This window comes from Staurois parvus, unplaced genomic scaffold, assembly GCF_062004578.1.
Source record: "Staurois parvus isolate SC_StPar_1 unplaced genomic scaffold, SC_StPar_1.0 ptg000751l, whole genome shotgun sequence".
Lineage (NCBI taxonomy): Eukaryota > Metazoa > Chordata > Amphibia > Anura > Ranidae > Staurois > Staurois parvus.
In genome coordinates this window covers 800,639-825,689 of record NW_028318547.1, presented here as the reverse complement: position 1 = coordinate 825,689, position 25,051 = coordinate 800,639, and positions in this window count along the sequence as shown.

Below are 25,051 nucleotides of genomic sequence, written 5' to 3'. Positions count from 1 at the left end.
GGAGGGCACAAGACAGGACTTTCCCAGGTTCAAAAGCCACCCCAGGTTTTCTAGATGACCTCTTACTATGGCAATGTTCTGCTGTAGCTCTGAGTCTGCGAAGAGCAGCAGGTCATCCAAGTAGGCTATAACTGCAATCCCTTTCATGCGGATGGGAACCAGTGCCTCTGTCAAAATTTTGGTAAATACCCTTGGCGAGGAAGATAGTCCGAACGGAAGAGCCCTGAACTGCCAATGCCGTATTCCCGCTTCCCCCCGTACCGCCAACCTGAGAAAATGTTGTGAGGGTTCCGCGATGGGCACGTAAAGGTATGCGTCCCTTAAATCTATTGAGGCCATAAATGTCCCTGGCAGGAGTAGGGCTTTGACCGTGAAAATGGAGTCCATACGGAACCTCCTGTATCGCACCAACCTGTTTAGGGGCTTCAGGTTCAGAATCAGCCTGAACGCCCCCGACTGCTTCTGAACTATGAATACGTGGGAATAGAACCCTTTCCCCTTTTTCTCCTCTAGGACCCTGGTGATGACTCTCTGGTCCTCCAGATTCCTTAGTGCGCCCATTAGGGCAGAGGCCCTTGCCGGGCCCCTTGGCCAGGCTGTCACAAAGAACCTCTCCGGAGGCGGCTCCAAAAACTCCAGCCGATAACCTCTTCTCACGACGTCTAGAATAAAGGGGTTGGCGACCCCCACTTCGCACTGTGGGAGAAAGGTGGGAGGGAGAAAAATCGCCCCCTACCTCTCTGCCCCCAAGACCTACTCTGTCCTTCTGGCCTGAGGTTCTGTCTCTTGCTGGGCGAGCCTTTCGTGTCCCTCCCTCCTGCAACTTCCTTTTTAGGGGGAAGGACTTTTTCCTGTCTGCCGTCCGGTCTAGAACCTCCTCCAACCCCGGCCCGAACAGGAAATCTCCCGTAAAGGGGATGCCACACAACCTCACCTTTGAAGTGATATCGCCGTGCCAAGTCTTCAATCATAGAGCTCTCCTAGCAGAGTTCATCAGGGTTGCCGTCCTGGCCCCCAGCCTTACTGATTCTGTGGAAGCATCCGCAATAAACCCTACACCCTGTAACAGAGTCTCAAAAGAAGCCAAGATTTTCTCTTTGGGGGAGTCCGCCACAATATGGGCCTGCAACTGTGTCAACCAGTATTCTAGGTTCCTGGCCACGACAGTTGTGGCCATGGCAGGCTTCAACTTGGACAGGGTTGAATCCCAAGCCTTCCTGAGGAGAGATTCTGCCCTCCTGTCCAGTAAATCTGGCAAGACCCCCATATCCTCAAATGCTAGGTCCGTCCCCTTTGCTGTTTGAGAAAAGGCTGCTTCAATCTTGGGGTTTTTATTCCACACAGCCTCCGGATCCTCACTAAATGGAAATCTCCTTTTCAAAGCTCTAGAAAAGAAGGGCTTCCTTTCCAGATCCTGCCACTCTTTTTTGATGGTATCCACTAAAATATTGTGTACCGGAAACACTCTGTGCCTTTGTTCCTCCAACCCCTGATACATTTGATCATGCAAGGACAAGGTCTTAACCTCCTCCTTGATGTCCAGGGTCTCATATATAGCCCCTAAAAGGTTGTCAACCTCCTCTAGGGACAGTTTGTAATGAGAAGGACCACTGCCCTCACCTGAGGGGCCCTCCCCAGCAGACTCCTCTTCCGACTGGGAATCCCCCAAGGGCTCCTCATCCTCTCCTGCTATGAGGAGCTCCCTGCTCCGACCTACTGAGGCCACCGGGGGGGGGGCACGGTGTGGTTTGGGGAATGGCTAACCTTTCCATAAGGTTTTTAAACGAGTCGAAGGTACTGGTCAGTTCCTTCACTGACCTGACCAAGTCACCCTGCTCTGGCCTCTCTTCCTTTACCAACCCTTCTATACACGGGCCGCAAAGGACCTTCCTCCAGGACTCTTTCAGAATTTCTTTGCAGGATGGGCACCTGCGCTTAGGCTCCTGGTGCTTCAGTTTTGCCCGGGCCTTGCCCTGAAAGACACAAGAGGGCAGAAAGGAAGCCTATCACCCACTGCCATCACCCCTACCCCCCCTTCCCAGCAGGGCCTAAGGGCCTGACCTCCACAGACCCCCTACCCTGCCCATGAAGACCCTCACCACCAGAGGGTCCGGGAATACTCCAGGAGTTAGGGGCCACCAGGTAGGGGAGGACTCCTCCGAGTCACCTTACCTGAGACTGGCTGGTGCTGGCATCCCCTGGTCCTGGTGCATCCAACATCCTTCTCAGGAGGGTGGTCGCCCGTGCTGGCCTGTCCCCCAGGCTCTTCCGCACCACACCACCTTTTTTAAACTCATGCCGCCGTGGTGCTGTGACCGGAAGCCGCGGCCCTGGGAGAAGCCCCGCCCCTTCCACCGGAAACCGCCGTCCCCCGACGTCCAGCCCGGCAAGGTCTACTGCCCGCCAGCATGGGAAGGAGTGGGACTCCTCCCCGATCCTCTCCAGACCTCACCACGGCCGCCCCGACGCCCCAACTCGCCGGCGGGGGTCGGGGGGCGAGAGCAGGTACGTGCTGTCTCCTGTCCCCCAGGGTGCACGCTCACTGCACGGCAGCCTGCCCAGGGAAGATTGCAGCCAAACACCCTGGCCTTCACTCCTGGCTGCCCAGAGCCTCTCAGCCGGTTCTCCGACCCTCGGCTCCCCTGCCTGTCTACCTGACAGCACCTTGCGCCTCCTCCCGTGTCTCCCCACCAGAGGAAACACCTGAACTGAGGTCGGAGGGGAGTGGAGAACTTTTATTTTGGGTGGAGGTGTTTCCTCAGGTGGGGAGGAGCCGAGCTCTCTCAAGGTGCTGTCCTGAAAGACGAAAGGGGAAAAATAAAATAATAAAAAGGCATCTCATGGGGCAACCTACTGACCCCGGGCCCTCGCGCAGTACCCGAGTGCTCAAATGGTCAGTCCACCCCTGCCTTTGACTCATTTTTCATTTCTCCAAAACCTCTCTCATATATCACATTTACAGGTAGTCCAGCGGCGTACCCAGATACAACTTTTAACACCATCAACAAATTCAGAGATAAACCACTTTCTTGCTCCCCTTTGATCTGTACAGCCAGCCATTTGGTGCTCCACCTAGTGGTACTCCACAGTACCAGACCATCTGACTGTGGAGGAGACACTCTAGTATACATTGGTTGTACATTCCAAAGTTCAAGTATCTCCTTTAATACTTTTGTTATAACCCAACCACTTGACTCTAGACCCAAGACCTTCCTGACGATATTTAGGACACTGGGAATGCCGAGAGACTCACCTGCTGAGATCATTTTTGTGGGTCACAGACAAAGTCTCTGCTGTATACTCGCCCTTATCTACAGGTGAAACTCGAAAAATTAGAATATCGTGCAAAAGTTAATTTATTTCAGTAATGCAACTTAAAAGGTGAAACTAATATATGAGATAGACTCATTACATGCAAAGCAAGATACTTCAAGCCGTGATTTGTCATAATTGTGATGATTATGGTTTACAGCTCATGAAAACCCCAAATCCACAATCTCAGAAAATTAGAATATTACATGCAATCAATAAAACAAGGATTGTACATAGAACAATATCAGACCTCTGAAAAGTATAAGCATGCATATGTACTAAGTACTTGTTTGGGCACCTTTTGCAGCAATTACTGCCTCAATGCAGTATGGCATGGAAGCTATCAGCCTGTGGCACTGCTGAGGTGTTATGGAAGACCAGGATGCTTCAATAGCGGCATTCAGCTCTTCTGCATTGTTCGATCTCATGTCTCTCATCTTTCTCTTGGCAATGCCCTATAGATTCTCTATGGGGTTCAGGTCAGGCGAGTTTGCCTGCCAATCAAACACAGTAATCCCACGGTTATTGAACCAGGTTTTGGTGCTTTTGGCAGTGTGGGCAGGTGCCAAGTCCTGCTGGAAAATGAAGTCAGTATCCCCATAAAGCTCGTCTATGGAAGGAAGCATGAAGTGCTCCAAAATCTCCTGTAGACGGCTGTGTTGACCCTGGACTTGATGAAACTTCACACTGGACTTTAAGCATCTTGCAGTGTGTGCCTCTCCATTCTTCTTCCATACTCTGGGTCCTTGGTTTCCAAATGAGATGCAAAAGTTGCTCTCATCAGAAAAGAGGACATTGGACCACTGAGCAACAGACCAGGTCTGTTTTTCTTTAGCCCAGGTAAGACGCTTCTGACGTCGTTTGTTGTTCAAGAGCAGCTTGACAAGAGGAACACGACATTTGAAGCCCATGTCCAGGATCCGTCTGTATGTGGTGGCTCTTGATATACTGACTCCAGCCTCAGTCCACTCCTTGTGAAAGTCCCCAACACTTTTGAATGGCCTTTTCCTGACAATTCTCTCCAGGCTGCGGTCATTCCTACTGCTCGTGTACCTTTTTCTTCCACACTTTTCCCTTCCACATAACTTTCTATTAATGTGCTTTGAAACAACACTTTGGGAACATCCAACTTCTTTTGCAATTAACTTTGGAGGCTTTCCCTCCTTATGGAGGGTGTCAACGATGGTTTTCTGCATAACTGTCAGGTCAACAGTTACAGTGATTGTAATTCCTACTGAACCAGACTGAGAGACCATTTAAAGGCTCAGGAACCCTTTGCAGGTGTTATGGCTTAATTAGCTGATTAGAGTGGGACAAGTTGAGCCTAGAATATTGCACCTTTTCACAATATTCTAATTTTCAGAGATTGTGGATTTGGGGTTTTCATGAGCTGTAAGCCATAATCATCACAATTATGACAAATCACGGCTTGAACTATCTTGCTTTGCATATAATGAGTCTATCTCATGTATTAGTTTCACCTTTTAAGTTGCATTATTGAAATAAATTAACTTTTGAACAATATTCTAATTTTTTGAGTTTCACCTGTATATGCTGTTCTATAGACCCTCCTGCTGGCACAGCAGAAACAGTGTTAATGTTATTTTTTTGCATAAAAGCCCCATCTATCAATGAGATTAGCCTTTTACCCCAACTATCCCAATCCATTGTACAGGTATATGTGCTCAATTCGCCAGTGCTCCTCAGCACCGATCCATCCGCCCAAGGAGACACATAAGAATAGATGGGTTTAGTTGCAGATCCATTGCACAAATCACTCTGGATTATGTCAGACTTGGGTAACACCTGTTTTCCAACTGCCGGTTGCAATACCTCACATCCACCACTTTGCTCTGGTGATGCTTCATGAATTACCCACACATCTGCATTTTTGACAGGCTGTATTAACCCGCTGTTTACCTGAACACTTTCAGTATTATTAGTCTGCACCAACACACTTCTATTACAATGTGCAGTTCCACTCTGCTCCATCAGAGTGACATCGCAGTTGTCCAGGGCAACCTCCGGCTCCAATACACGGAGTTCCCTGGAGATTTCTAGGGACACCTGTGCTGTCTTACCACCAGTTGCTATGGGAAATTACCCATCTTTATTTACAGCTTTTGCACTGCAAGAGCTCAGGGTTTTCCCAACAGCAGTACATTTCTCATTATCACCACCATTCTCAGCATTTGTAGCTCTTGTGGGCTGTACTAGCCCACTACCAACCAGTGACTGGCAGACATTAGTGTCACCACTTTCTTTTTGAGAACCACACACAGATTTTACTTTAACCCCTACCTCCCCACTGTACAAGGTACTGCACAGGAAAAAGTCACTCTCAAGAGCACATTCAGTGGCCCAACTAACTGGGGTCACGCCTACATCAGAATAGACAGTCTAATAATCAATCTTACTCAACATGACATTAGCAGTCCCAGCCATGGTTTTATCACACACAGTCTTACCCACCACAGTAGTAGGTGTCACCATCTTCATTTGAGTGCGTCATCTCATGAATCTATCCTCAACTGCACTTTACTTGGCAACTTTTCCCTTGCGGCCCCAAGGTGAAGTGACAGACACCCTGATAGGCTCCATGGACTCTCTGGCACCCCCTGCAGGCACAACAGGTGCTTCCTTCCTGTTGCCAGATGTGGCTGCCAACATTTTAAAACAAGAATCTGGGCTTGCAGTTGAAGACATTTGCCCAGTACCAGCGGTATTCCAGAGTCTGGGACAGGTAAAGATACCATGCCCCCACTGACCACATTCCAGGCAGGGTACATTTCCACACTTATCTTTGTTGGGACACTGAGCCACATCTCCAATGCAGCTCCTCCTTCCAGGCAATATTTTTTCTCCGGTCGCATGGGAGATTGCACTCTCCAAGCAGAACTTTGCTGGCTCTTTCCAACAAGCTGTATTGGCTCCTCTTGATGCCACTTGCCATGATCTTTGTACAACATAGCCCCCCCTACATAGACAGCCCGACTGGCCTCCTGTGTTGCTATGTGCAATCACTCTCGGTCCTGGCCTCTGGTCAGCCCCTCTCCTTGCACATAGCATGGGCTTCTCTCTGCTGGACCAACTCTCAAGCCGTGACACATTAACATTTTCCACAACAGCTACTGGTTTAACTGCAGCAGCATTGCCAGGGGCGACAACACCCCTCTCCCAGGAACGGACATCCTGCAGCTCTCTCCTTGCACTGAAGGTTGGCTTGCTTTCCTCTGTAGGCTGGCTCAATGCTGCCAGGTGCCGCTTGCACCAGTCCACAGCAGATTCACCCACATTTAAATTTCCCGGTTTGGCTGGGGCATGCAGTATATAACCCTCTAGCCACAGGGCTCTATCTCTCGCTTCAGCAAGCATTGCTTCCTTTTTCTGTTTTGACCGCTCCATCTTTGCAGTCACGCACACAGCAGTTTGTTACACATTTCAGAAACACCATGGAACACTGTCTCTTTAAGGCAAGTTCCTTTTCTCCGGCAGGTTCTCCTTACCGGCACAAACAGATAGTGCAGACTTATACACCAAACACAGTTCATATAAAAAATGAACTTACTTCATTACAGGGATCTCCCGTTTTGCTCGCTGCCCACATCCTCCACCATATGTGGGAACTAGCATCAAATGTAGAGTTTTTTTAAAGCACACAGCCACTTGTGTCTTCTTTTTAAGGGCCTTTTTGCCAAATTTTATTTAAAAGAAAGTCCATATAACAGGTTTCCCATGCAGAGGTATCCATCATCAATACAAACAAAAATATTCAGCCTCCTGGCTCTCTTTATCAGCCCTGCTGGTTAGCAGTACCTCTATTTAAATGGGTCTCCCAGACCACTGGCTAGTCCCAGCACACAGCATTGGACTCCTTGAATGCACACAGCCTCCTGCCAAAAAATGGCTTTTTGCACACAGTTCGTAGCCCCCTCTCCTAGGTGGAGCCCTCCTGACTCCTGGGCAATGACCTCCTGTCTGCCGGGATGGAGCCCAGAACCCTGGTCCTGACTCTAGAAGAGAGCCATGCACACCTGACCAATCAGTCTCCTGACCATTCCCAAAACCTGGTCCCAGGATTGGAGATTTCATCCCATCCAAATCACTTTGAAATCTCCAGGCTCCAGGTCCCAAAATGAACTTTACAAACAAATGAGAAAAGTGAAAAGCTACATTCAACCCCCCCCCCTGCTAAAAACAGCCATATCCTCATTGGCTAAGGGGCAAAAAGAGCAAACATAGCTCCTGAGTCCAGGAGCAGCATCCTTTACAGAAAAATGGAAGGGAAAAGGGTACAATAACTGGGAAGGGTAATGAAATATTTACACATAATGTAAATAAATAGTCAGTATAACAATAAAGATTTTGCATTTATACAAATTCACACAAATTACATATATACACATCCTGACTAATGCTAACTCACTACGAGCAGGAACAATGAACGCAGTACCATAATTGTATGGGCAAACCAACAGATATAAGGATAATGATGAAGTACCTCCTCCTTGAAAGAGGCCCTTCATCAACATAAATTCTTTGTTCTTCAAAGCAGGGAAGACAGCTGTCCTGATACCTGCAAAACAGTAAACAAAAGAAGGCAACCATTTCAAAGTAACACAGTCTTATTTCTGACTGTCTATCTAGGTGATAAGGCACGATATCAATTAAATGAGAACCATACATGTTTGGGTTCTCTTTTTTTCTGAGTCCTTGTTTAAGGAGGAGCCCCTCCAATGCAAAACAAAGGGAATGCCATTAGTCTCTTTGTAAAAGAAACAACCCAGATCAGCTTATCTGGGAATAAACACAGAGTCCAGCATTGTCCGTATACAATAACAGCCCACTAGACCAGAATCTCAATAGTACTTTCACGGGCTGGGCTGTCTGACTATGGATATATAAATAAATTCGGTATCCACAAATAAATATAGCAGAAAAATATATATAATAAACTGTAAAATCCAACGGAGTCCCAAAATAATCCAAAAAAGTCACACTTTCACCCTTCAAAGTGAATTGTATTAAGAAACCTTTTTTGTGCCAGTCAATGTTTGAAAATCAAAATTAAAATCCAAATAAATTAGTCTTCCGTGTCCAGCTTGAACCTCCACATAAATCCAGATAAGGTGTGTACCTCAAACAAATGTAAAACTAAATAGTGCATTACCTTCAATAAAAACTGGTATATACTTTACCAAACAATAAGTATATATTTAACAAAATAAGTGCAAAATAAATTCAAACAAGATTCAAATTGTGAGCAACACATGAATCGTGAAATCACTCTGTACACTATAAATAAATAAATGTGAACAATCAGTGTACACTCATAAAACAAAAAATAAAATAAAAGGAAAGTTAATAAATTACATAAAATAAAATAAATACAATTACAGTCATGGCCGAAATTGTTGGCACCCTTGATATTTTTCCTGAAAATCAAGTATTTCACACAAAAAAGGTATTGCATTAACACATGTTTTGCTATACACATGTTTATTCCCTTTGTATGTATTGGAACAAATATAAAACAGAGGCAGAAAAGCAAATATGACATAATGTCACACAAAACCCCAAAAATGGGCTGGACAAAAGTATTGGCACCCTTAACTTAATATTTGGTTGCACACCCTTTGGAAAACATAACTGAAATCAGTCGCTTCCTATAACCATCAATAAGCTTCTGACACCTCTCACCCGGAATTTTGGACCACTCTTCCTTTGCAAACAGCTCCAGGTCTCTCTTATTGGAAGGACACCTTTTCCCAACAGCAATTTTAAGATCTCTCCACAGGTGTTCAATGGGATTTAGATCTGGGCTCATTGCTGGCCACTTCAGAACTCTCCAGCGCTTCTTTGCCATCCATTTCTGAGTGCTTTTTGACGTATGTTTGGGGTCATTGTCCTGCTGGAAGACCCAGGATCTTGGACGCAAACCCAGCTTTCTGACACTGGGCCCTACAGTGCGACCCAAAATCCTTTGGTAATCCTCAGATTTCATGATGCCTTGCACACAGTCAAGGCACCCAGTGCCAGAGGCAGCAAAACAACCCCAAAACATCATTGAACCTCCACCATATTTTACCGTAGGTACTGTGTTTTGTTCTTTGTAGGCCTCATTCCGTTTTCGGTAAACAGTAGAATGATGTGCTTTACCGAAAAGCTCTATCTTGGTCTCATCTGTCCACAAGACGTTTTCCCAGAAGGCTTTTGGCTTACTCAAGTACATTTTGGCAAACTGTAGTCTTGCTTTTTTATGTCTCTGTGTCAGCAGTGGGGTCCTCCTGGGTCTCCTGCCATAGCGTTTCATTTCATTTAAATGTCGACGGATAGTTCGCGCTGACACTGATGCTCCCTGAGCCTGCAGGACAGCTTGAATGTCTTTGGAACATGTTTGGGGCTGCTTATCCACCATCCGGACTATTCTGCGTTGCAATCTTTCATCAATTTTCCTCATCCGTCCACGACCAGGGAGATTAGCTACAGTGCCATGGGTTGCAAACTTCTTGATAATGTTGCGCACTGTGGACAAAGGCAAATCTAGTTCTCTGGAGATGGACTTGTAACCTTGAGATTGTTGATATTTTGCCACAATTTTGGTTCTCAGGTCCTCAGACAGTTCTCGTCTCCTCTTTCTGTTGTCCATGCTTAGTGTGGCACAGACAGACACACAATGCAAAGGTTAAGTGAACGTCTCTCCTTTTTATCTGCTTTCAGGTGTGATTTCTATATTGCCCACACCTGTTACTTGCCCCAGGTGAGTTTACAGGAGCATCACATGCTTGTAACATTCTTATTTATCCGCAGTTGTGAAAGGGTGCCAATACTTTTGTCCAGCCCATTTTTGGAGGTTTGTGTGACATTATGTCGAATTTGCTTTCTTTCCTCCCTTTTTTTGTTTTGTCCCAATACACACAAAGGGAATAAACATGTGTATAGCAAAACATGTGTTAATGCAATACGTTTCGTGAGAAATACATGATTTCCTGGAGAAATATCAAGGGTGCCAACAATTTCGGCCATGACTGTATATAAATAGTGCACTCTCCGTGAACACTTCTATAAAGCTGAAATGCATACAATTACCATCATTAGAGTAATAGCAAGCCTTTGTAGAGTACACTCTGGACTCTTACTCCAGTGTTGTAGTCACTCCCTGGACTCTCACTCCAGTAAAATACAGATGGGGTTCCAATCTTTTGGCAAGCATCTTATATCTCCATCATCCTCATAAACAGAAAAGGAAGCCCATGTAGTGTGGTATCAAAAGTATATAACATTTATTAAGTAAGCTTACATATAGGGATCCCTTCAGAAGAAGTCCGGAAGTGACGAAACGCGTCAGTGGATGTGACGTCTGACGTAAGACGCAAACCGGAAGTGGCAGAGCGGTCATCTTTACTATTGGAAAATAGCAATAGAATGTTCCAGGAAGCTGCTCAGGCTATGACGTGGGAATATGCTGCTGACAGATGAGATACCTATATGTAAGCTTACTTAATAAATGTTATATACTTTTGATACCACACTACATGGGCTTCCTTTTCTGTTTGTGAGTATGATGGAGATATAAGATACTTGCCTAAAGATTGGAACCCCATCTGTATTTTACTGGAGTGAGAGTCCAGGGAGTGACTACAACACTGGAGTGAGAGTCCAGGGTGTACTCTACAAAGGCTTGCTATTATTCTAATGAGGGTAATTGTATGCATTTCAGCTTTATTGAAGTGTTCAGGGAGAGTGCACTATTTATATAATTTTATTTATTTATTTTATGTAATTTATTTATTAACCTTCCTTTTATTTATATAATTTATTTTTTGTTTTATGAGTGTACACTGATTGTTCACATTTATTTATTTATTTATAGTGAACACAGAATGATTTCACGATTCACGTGTTGCTCACAATTTGAATCTTGTTTGAATTTATTTTGCACTTATTTTGTTAAGTATATACTTATTGTTTGGTAAAGTATATACCAGTTTTTATTGAAGGTAATGCACTATTTAGTTTTTTCATTTGTTTGAGGTACACACCTTATCTGGATTTATGGGGAGGTTCAAGCTGGACACCGAAGACTAATTTATTTGAACTTTAATTTTGATTTTCAAACATTGACTGTCACAATAAATGTCTGACTATGGAACTATCAGGTCTCCAGGTGGCCACATAATAGCTTCAGCTTGGCTGTCCTTCTTTCACAACCACCACCTGATCTTTATGAATGGCCCGGCCCTTACTCCATTCTCTTTTGACGTCCTGAAAGCGGGCAAAGGTTCCTTCCAAATGAGGCCCTCTCAGGTGTTTGGAGACATGCATGTGATCCCAGATCAAGTCCTTCTCCCATTATGTCCAGGACTCTTCCACTAAGTCCATAATGTCCTGAGGGACATAGGGGTAGTCCAGTCCCCATTCTACCATTACTGTCTTTTGTATCTCCCTTTGCAACTGGGAGAAGCAGGGCAGGTTTCTCTTGTCCCCCAATCCAGGCTGTACGCAGGACTGTGGTGACCGAATGACCCACTCCTGCATATCTATCACATACCTGGTGACAGAGGCCAATGGAGAGAGGGCTTCCCTTGTGGCTAAGTTCCAGACTCCCCTGAAGGTGGGACAGCAGAAGTTAGGCCCAGAGTAGCACAGGTCACCTGTGGGAGTGCTTGTTTGGTGGTCCACCCAGGAGCATGGCTGATGCGCTGAGATGGGGCCTGCAGGCAGGGAGCGCCTATGCGAGGTATTCAGGTCTTCCAGAGAACAGAGGATCACAGGATAACCAGTTTGAGCCAAAGTCGGGTGCCAGGTGTGGATCGGAGCAGATGTAGTCAAAAGGGATAGCCGAGGTTATACAAAGAGAGCAGGAGAGAAGATCCGTTAGACAAGCCGGGGTTAGGTCGGGGTTAAACAGAGCAGACAGATCCAGGAGCAAGCCGAGTCATTAACAGGAAATCACAAGTCAGAAAAGTAAGGGAACGAAGGTACTAGGGAGCCAGAGATCAACCAGCACCTGAGAGTAGTGCAGGGCTTCCTTATAAAGGCTGTTTGGCACCAAATTTGAGCTGATGTGAACTTCTGCGGCCATGCAAGGTACTGGCAGGGGTGTCAGGTCTCCGAACACCTCTGCCGAGGACAGAGCCCTGACAACATCATTGTCTCTGGCCCTGGTCCTGGGCCAGGGTGAAGCGGAAGACTTAGATGGTGAGGCACAGGAAACAATCCTGCCTGGCTCCGACTGGCAGGATCGTCCAGCAGAGTCTAGAGTATATAGGGATTCTAATGATTCCGTCTGCAAGTCCAGCTCAACTGTAGTGTCCCCCAAGTCCCTCTCCTCTTCTTTCTCCTCAGAGGTCTATCCCTGCTGTTCTATCTCCAAGCCCCGAACCTTGCCAGTAGTTTGGGTGATGCCCAATGTACCTCCCCACCATTAACGTTCTCCACTGGCTCACCTGGGGACTGTTCATCCCCGCAACTAGGCTCCTTCTGAGTAGAGAGGTCAGGGCAGGTAAGCGAGGCCTGCTGATCCGATGCATTGACCGATTCCTGCTGAACAGCAGCTGTAGACTCTGCCCCTCCGGTGTCTTCCGGCAAGCAGGAAATGGCAGTGTGTGACCCTTCTTTGTTGGGTGGTTTAGCAACAGTGGCGGGGGAGTCGCGGTCTTGGGACTTTACCCTGCTCAGTGTAGCAGTTTCTGGACATACGCTATCTGTCAGGAATGGACTTGCCAGTAATGGTGGGACTCACCTGCCTTGTGGGCTGCAGTACCAGGGCTGGCCAGCGGGTGCTCCCAGCAATCAGAGACTCAACCCTGTAGCCAGCCAAACACCTGAAGTTGATCATGCAGGTGTATTTAAGGGATGGCCAGACCTGCAGTCTCTGCCTTGGTGTGTGTTTTTCCTGGGCCCTGTATCTTGTTCCTGCGTTCCTGTTCCTGTCTGATTGATTCGTTGCTGACCCTGCCTGATCCGGACCTCTGCTGACTTCTCCTGTTTCATCCCTGGCTTGTGACCCCGACCATTCTCTGCCTGACCCCCTGTACCTACCTGCCCGATTGTTATTGACCCGGCCTGCCTGACGACGCTTGCATTGTATGTACTGTTATCTGTGGGTGGTTTGGTTCGTTTGCACTGTGTTATGTTTTAGTATTGCACTGCGTTTATGTTTGTATTGTTAGTCTTTAATAAATTATATTGTTTATAACTTATCTGAAGCCTGCGTTTCCCTGCGTCAGTCACATACCTCTGGTCACACCCCGGAGCCCTGACATTACACCAAGGCCTGCCCGCTGTCGAGCCAGACGATCCAAGGTATGACCGCGGGCACTGGGTCATCAGGCATTGGATCGTCTGGCTCGACAGCGGGCACTGGGTCATCAGGCGCGATAGGGGCATCGGGTCACCAGGTATGACAGCGGGCACTGGGTCACCAGGCATCAGGTCATTTGGCTCGCCAGCGGGCACCGTGTCATCTGGCATGCCCGCTGTTGGGCCAGACGATCCAATGTCTGACCCAGTGCCCGCGGTCATGCCAGATGACGCGGTGCCCGCTGGCGAGAAAAAGGAAACTCAGCAATATCAGCAATAACACTATGACGTTGGCATAAGCGTCGGTATACCACTCTCACCGCAGGCAGAGATATACCGAAGTTTAAAACACACAGTAGCGGTCTTTAGAGGCAGGGGTTCTTAGTTTGCATTAAAGAGCTTTAGAAACACTTTAACACTTTCAGAAAGTAAGATTTATTACTAAAAGGTCAAAAGGGTGCAATAAAAATATTTACAGAAAAAGATGTAGCCAATATATATATATATATATATAAATATACAGAGAGCAATAACACAGCAAAGAGATAACAGAAAGAAATTTAAGGAGGTAAAGTACTTGCCATCAGCCTTGGTTTAAGCAGATCAAGTTTCAGAGCAGAAGGGCGCCTTATCTCCCAAAGTTAGTTCCGATGTTAAAAGGGAGAATCTTCAACTTAGCTCAACTCAGCTCAGCTTAGCTTTCTGCTCCAAGCATAACAGCTTTTCTAGCAACTCAGCAGGGTGTCTCCTTGAAGCAGAGAACCAATCGCCTCATTTGGGGAGGGAGTTGTAGGCGGGAAGCTCAGGCTCTGACCAAAGCCCTCACAAATTATACTATGGTTAATAACTTACTCTCGGTGCATTTAGCAGCCTTGCCACTAGTAGATTAATACGCAGAATAATCTGCTGAACGTCTAGGTATGAAATATGACATACAGTGGGGATCGAAAGTTTGGGCACCCCAGCTAAAAATTTGTATTAATGTGCATAAAGAAGCCAAGGAAAGATGGAAAAATCTCCAAAAGGCATCAAATTACAGATTAGACATTCTAATAATATGTCAACAAAAGTTAGATTTTATTTCCATCATTTACACTTTCAAAATAACAGAAAACAAAAAAATGGCGTCTGCAAAAGTTTGGGCACCCTGCAGAGTTAATATCTTGTACTGCCCCCTTTGGCAAGTATCACAGCTTGTAAACGCTTTTTGTAGCCAGCCAAGAGTCTTTCAATTCTTGTTTGAGGTATCTTTGCCCATTCTTCCTTACAAAAGTCTTCCAGTTCTTTGAGATTTCTGGGCTGTCTGTCACGCACTGCTCTTTTAAGGTCTATCCATAGATTTTCAATTATGTTGAGGTCAGGAGATTGTGAAGGCCATGGCAAAACCTTCAGTTTACGCCTCTTGATGTAATCCCCCATGGATTTCGAGGTGTGTTTAGGATTATTATCCATTTGTAGAAGCCATCCTCTCTTTAACTTCAGCTTTTTCACAGATGGCATCAAGTTACCATCCAAAATTTGCTGAAATTTTATTGAATCCATTTTTCCTTCTACTCGCGAGATGTTCCCTGTGCCACTGGATGCAACACAACCCCAAAGCATGATTGATCCAACCCCATGCTTAACAGTTGGACAGAGGTTCTTTTCATTAAATTCTGTGCCCCTTCTTCTCCAAACGTACCTTTGCTCATTCCGGCCAAAAAGTTCAATTTTAACCTCATCGGTCCACAGAACTTGTTTCCAAAATACATCAGGCTTGTCTATATGTTCATTTGCAAAGTTCAAACGATGATTTTTGTGGTGAGGACGTAGAAGAGGTTTTCTTCTAATGACTCTTCCATGAAGACCATATTTGTACAAGTATCTCTTTATAGTGGAATAGTGTACCACAACTCCAGTGTCTGCCAGATCTTTCTGGAGGGATCGTGCAGTCAAACGTGGGTTTTGAATTGTTTTTCTCACAATCCTGCGAGCTGTTCTGTCTGATATTTTTCTTGGTCTTCCAGATCTTGCTTTAACTTCCACTGTTCCTGATGACTGCCATTTCTTAATTACATTCCGAACAGAGGATATTGACATTTGAAAACGCTTTGCTATCTTCTTATAGCCTTCTCCAGCTTTGTGAGCGTCAACTATTTTCAGTTTCAGTTTTCTAGACAACTGCTTAGAAGAACCCATGGTGCTGATTGTTGGGGCAAGGTCAGATGAGTCTGGGCATTTAAACCTTTTGAGATTGACATAACCTGCTCTTCCCAGACGATGATTGAGAACAATCCATGACACTGGCAGGTCTCAGCTTTGCAAAGGGGGCAGTGCATGCTATAAATTCTGCAGGGTGCCCAAACTTTTGCAGACACCATTTTTTTGTTTTCTGTTATTTTGAAAGTGTAAATGATGGAAATAAAATCTAACTTTTGCTGACATATTTTAAGAATGTCTAATCTGTAATTTGATGCCTTTTGGAGATTTTTCCATCTTTCCTTGGCTTCTTTATGCACATTAATACAAATTTTTAGCTGGGGTGCCCAAACTTTCGATCCCCACTGTACCTGCTGGGATGGTTAAGGAGATATCATTTTCTGCTCTCCTGTTGATGCCAGCTAGGGGATGTAATATATCAGACAACTTGTATTAGACTGATCTAAATATATGCCCGGTTTCTATGTACGTCTTTCATAGTCCAAGATATGTAATCATAGGGGAAAAGGGGATGTTTAAATGCGAGTCTATTTTACGACACCTGGAATGTCTTTGAGCTCAGTGAAGGACTTGGTTTATGGTTTTACAATCCTTCTCCAAGCAGAGTCTTGCAGACATCTGGGGGCCAGGCTAATTGGGGTTTATAGCCATGAGCTCTCCCGCTGGGCCTTGAGGCCTTTGATCTCTGCATCAAACAGACCACATGTCACTCAACAGAGAGGGAGGGGGATATCGGAGGAATTTCATTTGGGAATAGAAAATGATACAAGATGGAGGCCTTTGCCAAAATGGAGGTTCGCATTCATCTCTGTGTGCACGATTGCTACACCTCCCCCCTCAGGTGGTTGCATGGGAGGGAACTGCAGTTTCCCTCCTGACGCAACCAATGTTTGCTGCTGGTTTGCCTGACCAGGGCACAGACCCAATGGGACCAGAGGTTCACCTTGGGGTGATCTGGTACCACTGCACTGCGGGAGAACCAGGTTCCTTCTGAGAAGGGTGCTGTTCTCCCCAGCAACACGGGTGTGCCAACCAAGTGAGTTGTCAGGGGTGAGCACCAGTCGGCTGTGACTATCATGGCAACTGCCGTGGTGCCCACCTGTTCACAAAACACTTTGTAGGTCATTCCTGACCCCTGGGGAGGTGGTTGGTGCGTTCTCAACCCCAGCTAGCTTTCCCGTGAATTCAGGCAAGCCACATGGGGTGGTGAAGGCTGACTCGTCCTGAGCCTCCTGGGTTAGGGGTGGTGACCCATACCCTCTGCTCAGGTCCATGATGGTTAGACAGCAGGCACCTGCCGGATGCTTCATTACCTCAAGGCTCCTGGGCATGGGGTAGGCCACAACCACAGGGCTGAATGAGATTTCCCTCTCCAATCTCCTTCCTCAAGCCCAGGACTACATCTAACCCAAAGGTAGTGGCGCCTGTGTGCACCGGAACCGGACAGGCGAATTCTGGAACTCGCCTCCCAGATGTGTCCACAGGTACCTTCGTCTAAGATGAACAGTCCTCTTTACCTGCTAGCATCCAGGACACCATTTCCATCAGTTTCCTGTCTGCTAGGTCAGTCACAGGTTCAGCTAAGCCATGATAGTTGCACCCAGGCATCTTACCGTAGCCAGCTGTACCCAAGACTGACGAAACCTGCTTTCTGGCCTGGGGAGTAGGCCGGGCCATAACTGCCTCAGTCTCCCCATTCCCAGACCTCTGGGGGTCTCTACCTACCGGTGGTTCCCAAGGCTGAATTACTGACTTGTTACCATTCTTGACTGTCAGACTAGGCACGGGCAGTTTCTTCCTGACTAGTGACAGGGGCCCAAGTTGCTCTTCCCAAACCGGGCCGAACATTGCAAGGCCCCTAAAGTGGGCAACTGCACACAGTTCCACTCCACATTGTAGGTCATTCCTGACCCCTGGGGAGGTGGTTGGTGCGTTCTCAACCCCAGCTAGCTTTCCCGTGAATTCAGGCAAGCCACATGGGGTGGTGAAGGCTGACTCGTCCTGAGCCTCCTGGGTTAGGGGTGGTGACCCATACCCTCTGCTCAGGTCCATGATGGTTAGACAGCAGGCACCTGCCGGATGCTTCATTACCTCAAGGCTCCTGGGCATGGGGTAGGCCACAACCACAGGGCTGGCGCTCAGTTTTCCAAGGTCCTCAAAAAGCCTGGTCATCTGATCCTGTTTGGGGACCGAGACTACTGGTGATGCCCAGACTCTGCGGGACCTCTGGATTCCTGACTGCGATATTCCCTCTGTCTCTTTGGCCCATTCAGTCTGCACCTCCTGTGAGGTGAGGTGGGCCGAAGGCATGAGGGAAGGATACACCCTGCCATCCAACTCATGAACAGCACGGTGAGCTTGCCCCAGATTTCCCTGAACCCAGACACCATCTACCATAGGCCTTGCCAGCAGCTTCTGTACCTGAATGGAAAGTTTCAATCCAGGTGTGCTGTCACCGCCCAGGGCATATGTTTGTCTGCCTGGTGGTTGGGGAGGGAATCTAAGCCATCAATAGTTGGAGGGGGTTTCCTCCCTAGCTTCAGGTTTTTTCCACACACTTTGACAGGCCAGATCAGGTGACACTCTTTCAGTCCCCAAGCCCCCTGCTGGTAGACCATTCATTTCACTATCCCTGTCAAGCCATTGTTTGTTTCTCAGCAGGGAAGCTCACAGCTAGCCTGCTGAAGTCCACAGCTTGATCACTCCTCAGTGCTGCCTTGGCCATGGGACTACAAGTACCAACCGGCTGTTCAGTGTCATACAGGGACAACGGCATCAAGGTAGAATCCTCTGAGCCAGAGCAAGAAAAAGGCCTATCCGGACCATCCCTTTGCTCAGCACCCAGAGATTGTACCTCTGCCCACTCAGTCCATTCAGCTAAAGGTCAGACTCCATTTTTTGCAAACTTTGGATTAACCCTTCCTTCGTACCTGATACAGTCTTTTATTCACATGTTCCAGCTGTCCAGGAACGACTGAAATTTCTGCAAACCAACAATAAAGTTCTGCAGGAAGCTATTGCCAAGGCCCAATAGGACAACCAGAGATGTATAGGATTCATCCAGTTTTTCACGTATCTCTGCTAAAGCCTGTGTACCAGATGGTATCAAAGGAACAAGCTTGGCCGCATTGTCAACAGTGTAGCAGATGTAAAATCCTTTATTGTAACAAACAATGGGATAAAACCATGACAGCTCCAAGACTGGACAAGAGAACAGTAAACGCATTTCACACGAACACGTGCTTACTCATTACTAGGATTCTTCTGTCAAAGAACAGCTTAAATCGTGAATCACAGCCGATTGTAATTAAGTTTTTTTTAAATTCAGTTTTTCTATATATATGGCTTGGATTTGAGCCATCTGCTCGGTGAGACCCCCAGTGGAAGAGGAGCTGTACTAGAGGCTGGTGTCCAGACAGAGGATCCATACTCCTGACAGGCTGACTAATCTACCTAAAAGGGGACCCCGCAGAGAGCTTATATTTAATGAACAAATTCCTTGTGCATCTGGTGAGTGCGCAATTTATACAGTTGGAGCACGGAGTCCCTATTATGAATTGCAAAGGAGGATTCACTTCCTGCTGACAATTGCATGTCAAGCTTTCACGTTTTTGCACCTATAGACTGTTCCTTTATATTGGGTGTACTTTGGCACCATATGTTTACGTTTTGTGATTTTAGTAATACCTTAGCACTGCACCTATTTTATTTATTTATTGAAACTTACCAGGTCCCGGATATCCTTGGTTGGTGCAATTTGCAGCTGGACACCTTATATTTCATGTTTTAATTACTCCATTTTATATAATTGTTTTTATAGGATATTGTGCGCTCGCTATAGACATATGTTTTCGTTTTCAATTAAGGTTAAAAAAACATCTACTTATAGAAGTGGATAACATCCCATTCAGCGTTTAACCCGAGGGATGCGAGGCTGTAAATAAAAAATCCAGAACACTTCTCTTTTGCATAGAAGACAGAAAGCTTCACCCCCTTGTACAGGGGTTTTAACTCTTTCTATCACTTGAACACCAATCGCTGAACAATCGCCTTCATGTAAGGAACTAAAGTGTTTACACACATTAGTAGAACAATTATTCCTCACATCGCCCAGGTGTTCACGAACCTGTCTTTTAATCTTCTGCTTGTCTGTCCCACATATTGTATATTACAAATGTTACAAGTGATCAAATAGATCACATGTTTGGTGTTACAATTAAATACATTTTTAATTTGGAATGTCTTTCCACTACAAGTGGAACAAAAACTATTCCCCATAACTGTGTGAACAAGACAAACAATCTGAGGCCCCACATCTAAAGTTACCTTTGAGATGGAGCCAAGTAGTCAATTGAATGGCGCGGGATTAAAAAACTAGGGGAAAGAGTTTTGCCTAAAGAGGGTGCCCTTCTAGGAATAATATTGATACCCTTTTTCAAAATTTCAGAACAGGTGTCATCATTATATAATATAGGCAAATATCTATTAATAATATTGCTCACCTGTCTGAATTCTAAACTATAAGACAGAACCAGAGAGTTCCTGGTCCCTTTAAAGCATTTCCCATCTATCTTTTTATTTAGCAATTAAATAGGCCCTATCAAGGGCCCACTCATGGTATCCTCTCTTTGTAAACCGTTGGCACAGTAACTGTGATTCACATCCAAAATCAAATGTGTTACTACATATACATCGTAACCGCAAGAACTGTCCCACAGGTATCCCTTTTATAGTAAGTCTTGGAAGATTCGACTGTGCTAGCAAAAAACTATTGCCAGCAAGGGGCTTTCTATAAAGTTTAGTACCTACTCTCTGTTTCTCTGCAACCAGGCATACATCCAAGAATTCTATAGTATATTTCTGAGATTGTCCAGTGAAGGACAAATTACAACTATTCTTATTCAAATATTCCAGTAATGTGTCTAGTTGCAGATATGTGCCATTGCTAATCAATAGCAGATCATCAATGTACCTATAGTAAGCTTTAATCTGGCCTCTGAAGGGATTGGTGTCCCCAAAGATGTGGGACCGCTCCCACCAACCCATGAACAGGTTGGCAAGTGAGTGGAAAAATTTCACCCCCATCATGGCCCCACACCTCTGTAGATAGTATACATTGTCAAAACCAAAATAATTATGTTATACTAAATATTCTAATACTTCCACAATGAAGTTACAATGTTCAGGGGACAGATCAGTATAATGCTTCAAATAGAACATTAGTGCTATGCATGCCAAATTATGTGGGACAGAGGAATACAGGCTTGCCACATCACATGTAAGCCACATGTACTCCTCTTCCCAAGTTACGTCTTGCATAAGCTGTAATAGATGATTAGTGTCTCTAAGAAAACTCAGCACCCTACTGACTAAGGGTTGTAATTGTCCATCTAGCCACTGGCCGATCCTCTCATTCAATGAACCTATCCCAGTGACAATAGGGCAACCCAAAAGAGGGTTCATGCCTTTATGAAGCTTAGGAACATGGTAAAAGGTAGGTAGAATAGGATATTCTGGAATGATTGACTGTGTTTCTTTGGGGCTAAATACTCCTAAGTATACTCCCTTCGCCACTAGGTTAGCCAAAATCATTTTATAAGTCTTAGTTGGATGACTTTTTAATACCTTATAAGTCTTGGTATCTGACAATTGTCTCATGGCTTTCTTTTTGTATAACTCTGTTGGCATTATGGATCACTATAGATGAATCAGGCATTAAACTCTGTAAAGCAGACCTTTCACCCGGAGTAAAATTATCCATCCATATAAAAATTGGAAGACACCATGGTAGCTAGTTTTACTAAGTCACGTTTCACTCATTTCTGAAATCTATCCATCTCGACACAGAACCGACAGGATAAAAATCCAACCGTGTTTTAAGGGACACCTTATGAGTACCTCCAATGTTGTTTGAATCTACAGATGGACCACCTTCATTTAATAGTTCCTCTAAAGCAATGACCGCACAGTGGTCTTGAAAAGATGACTGCGTATGTTTGATCAGGTGTGGAAATGTCTCTGGAACAATAATTATCACTTATAATTATCTGGAATAATAACTTCTCTGTTTGCACTAGATGCATTGAAAGTGATTTTTTTGTTTTATTTGTCATTTGATTATGCACATTTTCTGTTTAGAACGAAAGTGTATATGTAGCAAATTTCTGTCTTTTTTGGGTATGGTTTTGATTCAACGGTTGTCTTTTTTTCCCCTCTTTTTTTCTTTGTGCTCTTATTGATGTTTTTTCGTTGTTCACTTTGATGTTCTTCATTTTGGTTTTTGGAAACGAGTTAAACCTTAACTGCAATCGGCTGTGATTCACTATTTAAGCTGTTTTTTGACAGGTGAAACCTAGTAATGACTAAGCACGTGTTCATATGAAACACGTTTACTGTTCTCCGGTCCAGTCTTGGAGCTGTTATGGTTTTAACCCATTGTTTAAGATTCCAATAAAGGATGTTACATCTGCTAAACCGTTGACAGTGCGGCCAACTTCTTCCTTTAGTACCACTTCTACGATCACAGATCAGGCCAGCACCGACGTGTGTGTGGAGGGGCTATGTGATTCAGCGGTCACCTGAAGTGGTCTGTTCATCTTCCTGCCGTACCAGATCCCTTTCCTGGTTGTAATCCAGATCCTCCAGTACTGATTATATTGACAATGAAGAGGAGTATGAAATTGAGGCCATTGTGAATTGTAGGAGGAAAGGACTCATTCAGTACTGTTCATGCCCCAAGACTGGTGAGAATGTTTTTCCACGCCCACCCTGAAAAGATGCCCCAGATGGGCATCCGGAGGCTTCTCATTGGGGGGGGCAATGCTCATATTTGTGTGCATTATTCACGTGCTCATACATCTGAGGGAAGAAACAATAGACGTGCTGTTCCAGTTCATCACGCGCGCATTTGTGCACACATGAAAACGGGCACACGCACATTCCAATTAGCATGCACACTTGGCGCCCAGTGACCTATTTAAACTGGTCTGTCATTATGAGCAGTTGCTGAATGGTCTTCAGCTTGTTCCTGTGTTCCTGTGACCTGATCCGCTGTACCTGCTTACCTGTATATGACCCGGCTTGCCCTTGGACTTCTCTTCTGCGCCTACTTGAACTCTGTTCATCTGATTACTCTGACCTTGATCTGTTTACTGGACTTGCCTTTGCCTGCTGTTTCTGTACAGCTTTGTCCAGCTGTTACTGACCTTGACCTGCCTTCTTGACTTGCTCCGCCTGCCGATTTGGTCCCTCGCTTCCTGGTTGCTACTGAATGCTGCCTGTCTCCTGGTCCTGCTTTCATCTTCTGTTTTGGTGCCAAGCTGCTCCTACATCCCATTTCTAGGACTGTGACTACTAGCTCTACCCACCTACAGAGTGGATACCACCAGTCAGTTACTCCGACACTCGTGCCACTCTTTGCCTTCACACTCTCTGTCTCCACCTTCAGGAGTGTTGGGCAGGGGGTGCAAGAGAGGTCTCCATAACATTCCAGTCTTCATCAGGTACATTATATAGACATAATCTTTTGGTGACTTCAATCATCCCTAGAGCATAGCAGCCCCAATGGTCAAGATGGACTCCCGTGTCCACCAGGGTCAGCAATAGATTTTTGAAGACACCAGCAAGATACACTCCATATTTCCCCACTCACACTCTCCCTCTATGTGGTGGGTGTAGTGGGCAAATTTTGGGTGTGAACTTGGTCGTGCTGGTAGGCGTAGCCACATCCCTTCTCATAGTTTCTTGACATTTCCCACCAAGGAATTAACCCCCGGTGTGCTGACTTAAGCTGGACGGCAAACACAGTGATGACTGAATCCTGCTGGCAGGGCACAAACAGTTTGCTGGCTAGTACTGGTAAAGCAAAGACTGGGAATTATGCTTTTCCACAGTGGTTGCCAAGGGCATGAAGCACACCCCCTGCTAAATGCAAGGCCGAAATTTGAATAACCAAGTGCAATCTTCAAAAGACCATAAAAGTAATTGTAATCCATTAATCGTGGCAAAGAGGCAGAAAACTGTTAAAGCAGAGTCACTTGTTGTCGCCACCTGTAGAGCAGCGCATAAGCTGATTTGCAGCAATGAGTCCTGGTTGCTCCGGGTAATGACAAGCACATACAAGGTGGACACCTTACTGTCCCTTACAGTCACATAGGCTTTATTGGTGGCCACCTACAGAACAGCCGAGGGACATCTCTGTACTGATAAGCCGCCCTGGTTGCTCTGGGGAAACAATGGACAGGACAGGATATATCAGATATTTCACATGAGTTGAACAGCACATACAAGGCACAGTCTTTGTTAGGAGCCACCTGGGGAGCAGCATAAAGACTCTTTGATAGGACCGGCATGATTTATTTGGTTCCATGACACTTTCTCTTCCAGCTTTCTCTTCCAGTTCGGTCGTTGCCATAGGCTTTATTGGATAGAGTAAGGGGGGGTATAGGATACCCAAGGGAACTGATATCTGAGGATAAATTCCTGAACTATTCACAAGCTTCTCTTCTCTGACACAATCTCTGTTGGAGTGCGAGCCAGCAGCTCCTAGTTGTACCACCCCAGACCCTAGATGAACTTCTCTTCACCCAGCAATCTGGAGACTTTCTTCCTGAGCAGGGGATCTGGGTCCTGTTCCTTTATATAAGGTGCACAGTCACTAGCAGAGGGCTAATCTGGTTTTCCAACAGAATGCTCCTTCTCCTATCTGCCCAGGGGGTGCAGGTGTACTCACTCAGATCCTCTCCTGTATGTAATGGCTGCTGCTAACAGGCCTATCAGCTGGGCTGCTCCTTCCCTGTCATACAGGTGGTCCTCTCTGACGGGGCCAGTGAGTCCCAAGCTTTCCTCCTTACTGACTCCAGGCTCGCAAGCAGGCCCCATCCGACTAGGTCTCCTCCTCCAGGCTGACATCTCCTCTCCAACAACCACACTTTCTGCCACTGAGCAGGCTCAAACACTTTTTAAGGGAGTCCCAGCCCTTTGCGAAGCCTTCTGTTGGGGATTGGCTGAGGTCCCTCAAGAGTGCAGCCAGCCACTCCTCAGATCCACCCACTTCCTCCAAAGCCCTCCTTCGTAAGCCTCAGAGCAGGGGAAAAATCCACAGGGGCTGGCCTGCAGAGTCTCGCAGTCCTGACAGGAATTTGAGCTCGCTGGCCATCTCACCTGAGCTCATAACTAGCTCCTAACCAACCATCTAGCTCCCCCTAGCTAAACTAGGAGGGTGATGTACTGTGTG